The sequence below is a fragment of the Prionailurus bengalensis genome, chromosome A1, assembly GCF_016509475.1.
Source record: "Prionailurus bengalensis isolate Pbe53 chromosome A1, Fcat_Pben_1.1_paternal_pri, whole genome shotgun sequence".
Lineage (NCBI taxonomy): Eukaryota > Metazoa > Chordata > Mammalia > Carnivora > Felidae > Prionailurus > Prionailurus bengalensis.
In genome coordinates, this window is record NC_057343.1 from 151756520 (window position 1) to 151769152 (window position 12633).

General features: G+C 35.6%; 1 long non-coding RNA gene across 1 annotated transcript in view; it reads left to right on the plus strand.

The window, feature by feature from the left end:
• The window catches only part of LOC122490874, a 39914-nt gene that overhangs the window by 11367 nt on the left and 15914 nt on the right, over positions 1 to 12633 (plus strand). Inside the window, exon 2 of the long non-coding RNA XR_006299268.1 lies at positions 12308 to 12628. This is a non-coding gene — a long non-coding RNA (uncharacterized LOC122490874). The remainder of the gene's footprint in view (positions 1 to 12307; positions 12629 to 12633) is intronic.

The window sequence follows — 12633 nt, forward strand, 5'->3', positions numbered from 1 at the left end:
AAAATGATTATTTAAGAATTCAAAGTACTTAATCACACTAATCTTAACATTATATTTAAAACCCAATACCCCAAATGAGCAGATCTACTTTTTTAAAAGAGCACTTGTTAATATTAAATAATCAGAAAAATCATTAACATGCTTTAAAGCAAAACAAGCGATGAGATTAGCAACAAATGTTTATTTTGCCAAGTTTTAAAAGAAAACTTTACCCCTTTTAAAATAAAATAACTTGTAAAAGAGCAAAATATTTAGTGATATTTAGGATCTATTAAAAACCCCAATATACACAATTTGAGAATATATATTTGATTTTACTGCATCGTTGAAATTGTCGATGGAAAATATTAGTCTAGCAAAACATTTAGAATATGGTGTATAATAATTTATTATTAAAGGCAAAGTGATATGCCACACCAACATATGCATTTACTATCAAGCTCTAGAACTAATTAGGAAATGAAGAGATAACGACAGATTTACAATTGATAGGTGTCCCAAAGATATTAGTAATAATAAGTAAGCTAAAATGAATACAGAGCCCTAGGTACATGCATCAAGGTTTCTACATTTTCTAAGAGTATATAGATACATGTGTACAGATATGCTAAATGCAGATGTATTTGTCATTTATTTGCACTGGTCATCACATTATAAAATGGATTTTTAAAGGTCCTATCTTGACCAGTTCTTTCCTAGCCCCAAATTACTACACCAGTTTCAAAGCTTTGCTCAGAAAAGTTATATTTCACTTAAAACCAACCACAGATATTGCCCCAAAGGAAGTCTTGTTTGCTTGTTCTTTTCATTTTGTAGTGGTATGTATGGAGTCCAACAAGCAACTGTGGGGTGCGGGGAGGGGGAGGAAGCAGCAAGAAGCAATCAAAAGGATTAGGATGGAAACTTCCTCAAGCTTCACGGGCTTGTTTGCTGGCCACAGATGCCATTATGGTGTATAGATAAGATATGTTTAATATGAAGACTTTAAAAAGAGCCTTCACACTCCTGAAAATTCAGAGGCAAAGCCGAGCCTCTTTCTTTAGCCCATATACTTCACTACATTGGCCCAGGAAGCCTGGCTAAAGATAGTTTCATCCAGCTCACATGCTTGGGTTTTGTCACTTCATGTCATAACCTCCACATTACTTAAATGTAGTTTTAAAATGTGTTAAACGGAAATGCTGATATAAGCCTAAATGTAGCTGCACTTGCTGTTTCTGCTCTAAGTTCATTCATGGTAGTGGATTTAGTTAAAGGGCCCAGAACAGCCATGCTTAACATTAGGGAAACAAAATCCTCTTGGCTTCAATGGGGGCTAGGTATATGTCAGAGCAGTGGGGACTCACCGTAGATATTTGAGATAAGTACCTTCTGTAGAAACGTACACATTTCGTTGATGTCCCATATAATGTGAAGAAAAATATGCTGCATTACAAATAAAGCCCCATTAGCTTTTTTTTTTTGATACTAAATGCTTTTGTATGTATCTTGGACACAGAGAATATGCAATAACATTTATGATAGTAATAGCTGACTCCAAATAAGAATGGCTAGTGATCCTAGGTGTCTATTGAATCATAATCAAGGACTACCTGGTAAGCATTAAGTGACAATAAAGGGTATTCTTACTAAAATATTAGATGAATTGATAATAAAGAAAATGGTCATTTTGACAGAAAAGCCAACAGAAAATAGCAGTAATTATGTGTGCCTTGTACACGAGCACACTGCATTACATGCAGTATGCAATGTGCTATTATTAAAAAAAAAAAAAAAAAGCATGGTACCTCTTCTGGATGATACAGCTGCATTAGGAAGTTTTATAGAATGGCTTATTTTCCAGAACACAACATTTAGCTTTTCCACATGCTCTTTTGGTAGAATTTCTCCTCCCAGTTAAAAACTGGTTTTCATCACACAACTGCATAATTATTTTTCTGCAACTAGCGATAATTACTTGTTTTGTGTATCTCTACTAGAGTGATTCAGTGTTTGCTGTTCTACCTCATAAAATGCATCTGTATTAGAGGCATGTGAAAAGGAGTATTGACCTTATATAATATATTGCTATATTGGTAGGGGCACAGAGCGCTAATTCTTTGTAAGAGGCACAAAAGTCTATATTGCTTTGAGTTTTCCTTTTTGAATGCTATGTGAGTTTTCTGACTAAAGCATAAAACTGGAGGTAACTGAAGACAAGAAACCTCACAACATGGAAATTACTCAGTACACAAAGAAATTCCCTCTCAGATAAATGTACAATGGGTGACTGAATAAAAAAGGCCGTTGGAGGGATTTGTTGATAGTGGCATCACAGAAAACTCTGGAATCAGTGTTTGTGAGATTTGTCACACCAAAAAATCAAGAACAGATTCCAAATCATTCAAGAATATCTCATCATTTTACGTCACTCACAAAGCCCTCCACAAATAAAAATGAAAATTAAGCAGAGCCCCTCCTGCCAGTCTTTTTATCTTACAACAGCCTTTCTCTTTCTCTCTTTTCCTTCCAACTCTTATTTGTCTAAGGTTCTCCTTTCTTTCAAGTTTTCTTTAATCCTTGCTTTCCCCATGTCCCTGTTTAGTCTTATTCACCAGTGATGCCAACAAAAATAAACAGTCTGTTTAAAACAAGTGAGTCAATGCCAAAAAAGACATGATTGGTATGTAGCTTATTTGTTATTTTTATTTTTTAGTGAAACTACACCTGTGGCATTGTCTTACTTAATTTTTTCTTATCATTTAAAAAACACAACACAAAGAAAATAGCAGAGAATTGAAGGGCTATTTAATGTCTTTGGATTTATTTATAAATATATGTAATGTTAAATGCAGCGAAATCCTTGTGAGACTACTTTCGTGCTTACTGATCCCAGGGTGCAGAAAGAATTAGCTTATCCAGGAAAACTCAAAGTCATAATTAGTCTTGTGAATTATAATAATCGGGTCTCATCCTACATTTCTTTCTCATGTGGTACTCCCAGTGGGAGTTCTGCATGAAAAAGGACTACAGGATTGGGCATTAATAATGGTATACCTGCGAAATATGAGCATTTTCCTACAGTGCCAATCAATGAAATTAGAAATCTGCCCCGTCTCAGTCCTATGCCCTTCAACCAATTAGAAGATTAACATCAACAGATTTTTCAAATTTCAAAAGGAAATTTTATTCTTAGTTTTAAAAATACCTCTTAAAATTATAAAATAAAACAGAAGTTTTTCCCCCTAATGAAATAGATCTTTCACTCCTGACTTACAGGTATAAGGCTGTAATTAATATTTTTATTTTTTAATTTTTATTTATTGTTTTAAATTTTTTCTTAACGTTTATTTATCTTTGAGAGAGAGAGAGAAAGTGGGGAGAGGCAGAGAGAGGGGGAAACACAGAATCCAAAGCAGGCTCCAGGCTCAGAGCTGGCAACACAGAGCCCGACACGGGGCTAGAACTCATGAACCCCAAGATCATGACCCGAGCTGAAGTCATACACCCAACTGACTGAGCCACCCCGGCGCCCCTAATCTTTATTTTTAAAAAGTAACCAATGCTTACGTTTTGGATAATTTCCTCAAACAGATAGAAACAAAAGAGCAAGTAAGGGAAGAATCCATGAAACTCAGGAAAAAGCTTTAAGTAACTTGAAGTCTCTGAGATCAGCTATTTTTCCTAAACTGTTTCCTCAGGGTTGACTGACAGAGATGACCGATGGTTTTAGTACACAGACCTAGCCTAAATTCAAGAAAAAAAGGGTAATAGTTTACCAATCCTGAGGTGTTTATATTTTGTCACAGAAATACTCCGTATATGATTTACATTAGGATGAACTAGGCTTAAAAAAGTAGGCAGAACTCAATCACAACTGTACATGCATCTAAAGTCTAACCTGCATGGCTCTACCTTCAACAGGTGAATGAATAAACACCACAGTATATTAAAACAATGGACTACTACACAGCAATATAAAAAAATGAATCACTGACACATTTTGCAATATGGAAGGACTGCAACCTAAATATGCTGAGAGAAGCTAGAAAAAAAAGAGTACAAATTATTTATATAATAGTCTAGGAAATTCAAATTAATATATAGTGACAGAAAGCTGACTGGTAGTTGTCTGAAGGAGTGATCAAGAGGTGGGAATTAGAAAGAGGTATAAGGAAACTTTCAGGAGTGATGGATGTATTCATTGTCTTGACTATGGTGATGGTTTCACAGTTGTATACAAATGGAAAAACTTAAAGAATTATACAGTTAAGGGGTGCCTGGGCATCTCAGTTAAGTGTCTGATTCTTGATTTCAGCTCCAGTCATGATCTCACGGTTGATGGGTTTGAGCCCTGCATCAGGCTCTGCACTGACTGTGCGGAGCCTGCTTGGGATTTTCTCTTGTCTCCCTCTTTCTCTCTTCCCCTCCTGTGTGCTCTCTCTCTCTCTCTCTCTCTCTCTCTCTCAATCTCTCAAAATAAATAAACTTTATGAAATAATTACACAGTTAAAAATAAGAAGTTTGTTATATGTTCATTTTACCTCAATAAAGCTGTTAAAAGTAAATGAACTGATTAGAATGGACATAGCAACCAATCACCAATCAGAATGGATACACCAATCAGAATTTGAACAATAGGCTTCAGGATTATCCAGGTAATTGGGACCATTTAGTTGACCATGAAGTATGTAGAGATTGGGATGGCCCTCTTCATCCCCTCCCTGATGTTTATGACCCCTGGAAAACCATTTTCCACCTTCTCTTGCTAAAGCCAATACAATTAGGAATAACGTGAGCATCACAACTTTTACATTCTACCTCGAACAGTGCCACAAGCCATGTGACTTAGGACAGGTGACAAAACTAATGTCAAAATATTACTTGACAATTGTTTGCAGTAGAGGTAAACTGCAATATATTTTCTTCTAGAGTAAATGGGATCCATCTAGAAAGTATTTCAGTTTTATAATTGTCTATTTTGCCATACCATCTCTATAAAGATTTTATCCTCCCTTTTTTTGCTATCATGCACGTGATAAAAATGGAGTGGGAAGGCGAAATTGGGGATACTGTTATCAAAACAACATGAGTGACCCAAAGATATCTGTCTCAGGTAGATAGCCTATGTGACATGATCAATTTCAACTCAATTCAGCAAAAATTTATTAAAATACACTGTAAGGTACAAAATCACCATATTCCAAAATCACTCTATCCTGGAATGGAGGACAACTGACTGAATGCCTTGTGTAGAATAAAGGATTAAGATAACTCCAGGTTATTATTTTTAACTGTTCTATTTTATTTATAGTGAATGTTGTGTTTATTTACTTACAACTGAATTTTTAGATGCATAACTTGAGTTTTGACGAGAGCCCATCTCAGGGACAGAGAAAAAAATAGTCCTCCATAGTTTTTAAGACTCTCAGTGACTAAACTGAAAGAAAAACATATGGGGGGAAAAACTGGAAGCAAATTGAATACATGTGCAAAAGTGACATTTTACTAAAAGAACATGCTTAAAACTGGGTTTCTTGAACATATGTCAATGAAATTGAAAATGAAATGTAGTCAGTGAGTAGAATGTATTTCTGAATGCAGAAGAACACGTGTGTTACATTACCTGAAATGGAAACGTTTTTTCATCTTGTCCCACTATGATTTTTTTATCCTAATTTTAGAGATACGATATTAAAAATATGTTAAAGAAAACAATCCTGTTTAGGGATTTAGGTACATTTTAGTCTTTAAAAATCTCCATCATTTTGCCAGGGTCAATCCTCACATCTCATAGATTTCCAAATTAAAATTTGCAAAATGAAAAATGTGCCACTGATCTTGGATTTAAACTCATAACTTATGTTAGTATGTAGCTAATTCTTGAATTTTAAACCTGTGTACAACAGCTATGGTTAAATATTTTTCTGATGTTTTTTCAAAATAGAAAAAAATAAGAGAAGTTCTACTTTGTACTTTGTTCATTTCTCCTGGTTTTCTTTTTCATGTCTTCTTTCCTCTGTTCTTCCTTCTTTTTCTGTCACTTCATTACTTAGCTTCTGATTTTTTCAGCTATTGTTAATGTGGGTCAGTGACCAAGACTTTGTCTTAACCTTGAAGATGCAATTGCTTTAGGCAAGTCCTCACGCTATTTCTCCACTGTGCTTAGACGTTAAAAGAGCTCTTCAGATACAGTGTCTGTGAGATTGTTTTCTTTTGTTACCATTCAGCACTGGATTTTAATTTAACCAGGACCAGTTTGGTGATAAAAGAATTCAAAGGGTTTTGAAGTAAAAATAATACAAAGAAAACAGTAAAATAAAATAAATAAAAAACAAACAAAAGGTTTTTAAGAGGTCCCACCACTGCCATCTCCCTACCTAATTTCTGATGTTCCATATAATCTAGTCAGATGAATACACCTTCTTCCCTTCATACTTTTTGGTAAGAATCAAAAAAAGCTGTCTGGAAGTGGATACATATGGGGGAAACCCTGTACTTAGATTCCTGGAACTGGGAACTCTTGCTAGAATAATCCAATGAACCTTTTGTATAGAGACAACTAAAAGAGCAGATTTCTTTGCTCTGTGGAATAATCTCTTGGTGTTCAGCGATGGCTGCTTGTGGTTGAGATGCTCAGTCAACTTCTATTTCTCCTGCACTCCTTACCTGAAGGGAAATTTAAAGTGGTCATGGTATTTTATGGCCACATTCCAGATATCTAGGTGTTTCATCTGTATACATTGGCAAAAATCCACCCTACTCATCTCATTGTATTTTCTTTAGGGCCCAATGTGGTACTGTATGTGAAATCACTTTGCAAACTATAAAAACGTGATAAAAATGTGAGTATTGTTTACTGGAAACAATAGAACACTAGAAACTGATGTGGTATATATATAGCATTATCAGCCAGGTACATATCGATCAATTCAGGACCTTCATTTTTTAGGTCCTGACACAAACACCTTGTTTGTGCAGACAGACTTTTTTTTAGTTCACAGAAAATCAGATCATTAGGTAGGGCTAACAAGCCGCTCCTTGTGATGTTTTCCCATGTAATCTGGAGGAAGTATTGAGAGAGTCTGTCAGCACTGAACCATTTGGACATGGGAAATCGTATCAGAAAAAAAATCTTGTCTTAGAGATATGTGAAAAATGTCCATGGACAAGCGATTTAGGTGATATTGCTTATAAACCCTATCCTCTATTACCGCATACCCATTCTCCAGCAAACTTACAGACCCTCCTTTTCTCTCACTGATCCACTAACATAAAGTCTTTTTCTAATTCACTATTATAAGTAATTACAATTAGAATGGATTTATTAACTAATGTCTATTATAATCATCATTAATTAATCTGAACTATACAGTATTTCATATAATCTGTTCCATAACTCTTCATCTTCAGAAAGAGAATTCAGAGTTGCCTCTGAGACAGTGGAACTCATGAAATCAGTTAGGGACTATAGACAGAACAAAGAAATAAAACTATTTAGCACTTCAAAATGAAGAGCCAAACAGGAATTGCAAATCCCCATGTTTATTTTGCCTGCAACAGGTTAAATCACTTAAAATTGGAAAAATCAATGCAATCTTCAAATTCTACTTTGTACAGTGTTTTTATTCATCAACTATGCAAGGAATATGATAATCTCAAAGTTTTACTCAGAGATCTATAATATTTAGACAACAAAAATTTTATTTACTTTCACTCAAATTTTTGTAAAAAATAAAATCAAAAGAAAGTAGTTTTTTAACTCAGAGCCTGACACTTATTTGCAAGAAATTGATGTTGATCGGAAAACAAAATACTATTTCAATCTATGTCTGAGGAAAGTTAGGAGAGCCTTTTAGAATATCCAAGTTCCATGTATTTACTTTAAAATGGCAACCTTTGCTAACTACCTTATTTACCTGCAACGAATTATTTTTACAAGTGTTTACTGTCCTTTCCAAAGACTAACATATCATGTCAACACTTTTTCTAATATAATGTCAAGCGGCAAGAATTATACAGAATACTGTTTCAAAGTAAGCAAACTTATACTGTGGGGATGACTGATGTAACCTAAGCAGATATTATAAGCAGAGACAGATACAGGCAAAGTCTTTGCCTTAAGAGATCCTAAAATGAAGTTGGATTAGAGGAAATACAGAAGACATAAAATTACACCTGTAATTTACCTTTTCCCCAAATAACTAGCTCTGTTATTACCTTCTACTGATAATTGATTTATGTATGGCTCAATCCAATAATTTCCTACTTTTATATACAGTGGAGGGTAGTGGCTTCCTAACTTCTATATACACATATAGGGCTTGAGACCACGTATCTCAAGAACGTTGCTGCACGACATCTTTTAATATGTCATTGTTTAAGAACCAGCAAGTATGCACCTAGTCTGCTAAAAATGGCCTGGATAAGAAATGGGATATTCTGCAGAATCCTACATATCTCTCCACTGCTGCTTCCCGGGTTCTGTGTGTAGGTTACCTTGGTTGGTTTAAAAAGTCACTGATCTTTGGTTCTTGGTTTTACTTCAGTCCTTGGAATTTCCTGTATGACTCGCGGTAATCAAATTTAGGAGCCTGCCATAACCCACCTGCAACTGATCCCACATGTTCTTTAGTGGTATTCTCACTGGCTCCTCCCCACAGTCTTGCTGCACCAGTCCCATAATATGCATGGTCTGACAGCTATGTCCGGTGTTTTCTTTTATCTATGCTAGCATACGTATTTGGTCAATTCAGAAAAATAAGCAGTTTATTTTAATATTTAGTTGACCATCTGGGTGGCCAAATAGGAAATAACTCCATAAAACAGTCAAAAGACTGTAAGATTCAGAACTAAGACGATAGCAGGAGGGTGGAAATATGATGGGCTTAAGAGCTACTGAAGAGAGAGAATCAATAGGATTTGATGACTGATTGGCTGAAAGAGATAAAGGAGAGGGAAAAGCCATGGATCATACCTTATTTCTGGCTCTAGAAATGGAGGTAATCATGAAGCCATTTATTAAAATGGGAGACACAGGAGTAAAAGCAGATTTTGGGTGAAGGAGATGTGATGAATTCAGTTTTGCATAATTGAATCATAGGCTTGTCTGTAAGACATCTAAGTTGTGATACTGATGTTCAGTTTATAGTTAAATACAGGGTCTACAGATCAGGCAAGACATCTAGCTTTGGGATGTGCATTTGAGAATACGGTATTTATTTATTTATTTATTTATTTATTTAATTTAAGAGGTTTTTTTTTTTTTTCCAACGTTTATTTATTTTGGGGGGGACAGAGAGAGACAGAGCATGAATGGGGGAGGGGCAGAGAGAGAGGGAGACACAGAATCGGAAACAGGCTCCAGGCTCTGAGCCATCAGCCCAGAGCCCGACGCGGGGCTCGAACTCACGAACCGCGAGATCGTGACCTGGCTGAAGTCGGACGCTTAACCGACTGCGCCACCCAGGCGCCCCGAGAATACGGTATTTAAAAAAGCTAAATGGTCTAAGGTATTTTAAATAAAGTGAAGAAGTAACATACAATAAGGTTTACTACAAAAGGCTGTTGATGAATATGGCTAGTAGAGTTTTAGTAAAATGATGGAACAGAAGCCAGATTCCAATGAAGGAGGAGTAAATGGAAAACAAGGGAATGGAATCCTTCATGCTTACAATGAGAACAGCTACTTTTTCTTTTTTTTTAAATCTCAGGATTAGAGCCAAAATTAGTTATATATTTTCTAAAAAATTTAAAATGAAGTCTTTTACCTTTCTTTTGTATCTATTCTTTATTCTCTCAGGTATCTGTGCTGAGGTACTTTATTTTCAAGAGACAACGTATATGAAATGTTTAGCACAAAGCCAACATAGTAAATGCTCAAGTAATATAACTACAGGTATTCCTACATATGTGATTCTAATCCACTTCTGAAAACGTGTGGGAAAGCAAAATTTTTTGTTGCAAGATCAAATGTTTCATTATTTTAAATAGGAAAAATAATAATGCATTCTTAGTATAAGCGAAAGCCCCAACCAGTTCCCCTAAACATCATTTACACACTCTTACACATCTATATAATAATCTACTAAGGATTTATGCATTATAAAAATACATAGTTCTTGATTATTTAACATTTAATGAACACACTAGTGATTATGTTGGTGTGGATGAAAGACGTTATGAGATTACAGATTACAATTTGCTTCTACACTGCAATGAATATGCGTTCTAACGTAAATAAGCAAGAAGATATGTAAAAAATACATATTAGATGCAAGTAACAACAAAAATATAAAGAAGACATTTTGGCTTTAAATGGTTACTCTCAGAATAAGATTCAGTGATGAGGGGGACCTTTTCGCTTAATAATGCATAACATCGTTGAACAAGGCCAATGTTTAGCACTACGCTATTCAGAGAATATCAGAGATATCAACACATTGTTTTCTGTATCCTGTGCAACTCTCTGAAAGTTACATGGAAATTCATGGTAAGAATTTTAGATTCAAACACTAAATTTGGGGTAAATGTTTTTAAAAGTTGCTCTTACAACTTTTAGTATCATGTGGACCCGTGATGTGGGTGTGTTCTTGTTATGGACATGTGCAAAGCAGAGCAGGAGTTCTCAGCTGGGAAAGATTGTGCCTCCCAGGGGATACTTGGTAATGTCTGGGGGACATTTTTAGTTGTCATAAAACAGAGGTCAGGGATACAGCTACACATCCTACAATGTACAGAACAGATCCTCATCACAAAGAATAACCCAGCCCAGAATGTCATAGTGCTGAGGTGGAGAAACCCTGAAGGAGAGAGAAAAGAATGGAATCAAACCAATATTTCAGAGGGAACCTCAACTGGAATAAGGAACAGAATGAATATTGCAAAATCAGAAGTTGGAATGAATTGATGTTATTAGCTTGGGGAACCATGAAGCTGATCTTTTCACCAACAGCACTAATAAATCTAAGAAAAGGAGCTACTTGGGGAAGGGACTGTGAGAAAAAATATTAAGTTTAGTTTTTACTATGTTATACACTTCAGGTATGGGTGAAACATTCAAATGTATGAAATAATTTTAATTCGTGCAGGAGTTTTTGTCTAAGTTTTCTAGTCAATTATTTTTTTTAAATAAAGCATTTAAATACTCTTCAGGTTATAAGTCTGAACTCTAACTCAGTCCCATACATCATACCTTTTTCACATGTAAGCTCAGCCTTCAAGAAACTGCAGAAGAATGAGATTACTACCCCATTTAATGGATGAGAGAGATGAGGCTTAGAAAGGTTAAGCAACAAAGGTGATACAGCTACTAAATCATCATATTAAGATTTAAACCAATGTCCTCTAAGTCCCGAGCTGTTTCTAAAATAATTTTGTTTTAGTACTCAGTTGTGCTCCAATTATTTCAGACAATCCCCTGCAACCACATCTTTACTGACCTTTATAAGTAACTTCCCCCAGCTACACACACACACATACACACACACTCATCCACACACACTTTTAAATACATTTTTTTTTGTTCTTATAAAAGTAATATATGTCAGTGCAGAATTTTGGAAAATATAAAGAGTAAAGTCAAATGGATAAAAATCATCACTACTTCCACCACTTAGAAATATCTACTAATAAATAAATTTTAGGTAATGATTTGAATTTGTATTGTTTTTCTTTTTCTCTGTTGACGGTTTTGCTGATATCCAGTGCTATTGCTAAAATTAATCACAAGGAATTAGAAAGAGGAGATAAAGGGAAAGATGGCACACAAGCCAGAGAATTCGCTCTCAAATTCATAAAGAAGAAACTTGGGTGAGGTGGAGGTAGAGAGGGAATATCTAGAGTCTCTCTTTGCCCAAGGAGTACTAGGCACTTAATAAGTCTTAGTTCATCTGTCATCTCTATGCTCCGCTAATGACAAGATTAAATTGAAGCTGCACATTCCAGAGTGCTTATCATTTCCAGACTTGGTACTAAGAGCTTTACTCACATTATCTCATTTTATCCCTGCAGCAACTTCAAGTAGGATATTATTATTTCCAACTCAGAGAAGAAACCTAAGCTTCAAGAGATTTTAAAAACTTGCCAAGTTCCACATCCAGTAATTGGGGAAGCAAGGATTCTACGGCAAATTTGTCTGGTCATAGAGGCAGTGTTCTTACTCTTTGCCTATGCTGCCTCCTCCCACTGCAGAAAGCCAGGTGTGGACAAATACATAATTCAGGAAAGTGAGAAGAGAGCACAGAATACTGTCTCATGGTTTCTAGTTTCAGACTTCCTTTTTTTTTCCCTCTCTCTCTCTCTCTTGGAGAGAGGCTGTAGGCTCTAGGAGTGGGCTGACATATGGCCTCCGGAGTATGGTTCCATGATTCAGTCACTAGGTGTTTTAGATTTGATTCCATTGGAAAAATACAGTGTGATAAGTAACGTGCGTGAGAAGATTAGTATGTGCCCGACACAAGAGTTTGCTGAATGAATGATCAGAAGAAAGGAGCTCCACCAAACTGAAGACCCTTTCTCAGGAGTAACTCTAATACCAAGTTGAGTCAGACTCCTACCAAAGTTTACCACTTATTGACTTGGAATAGTTGCATTTCAACAGAGAGATGCTGGCTGACTGAAAGGACTGTCACATGCTTCTTTTCTTGAGGTGAG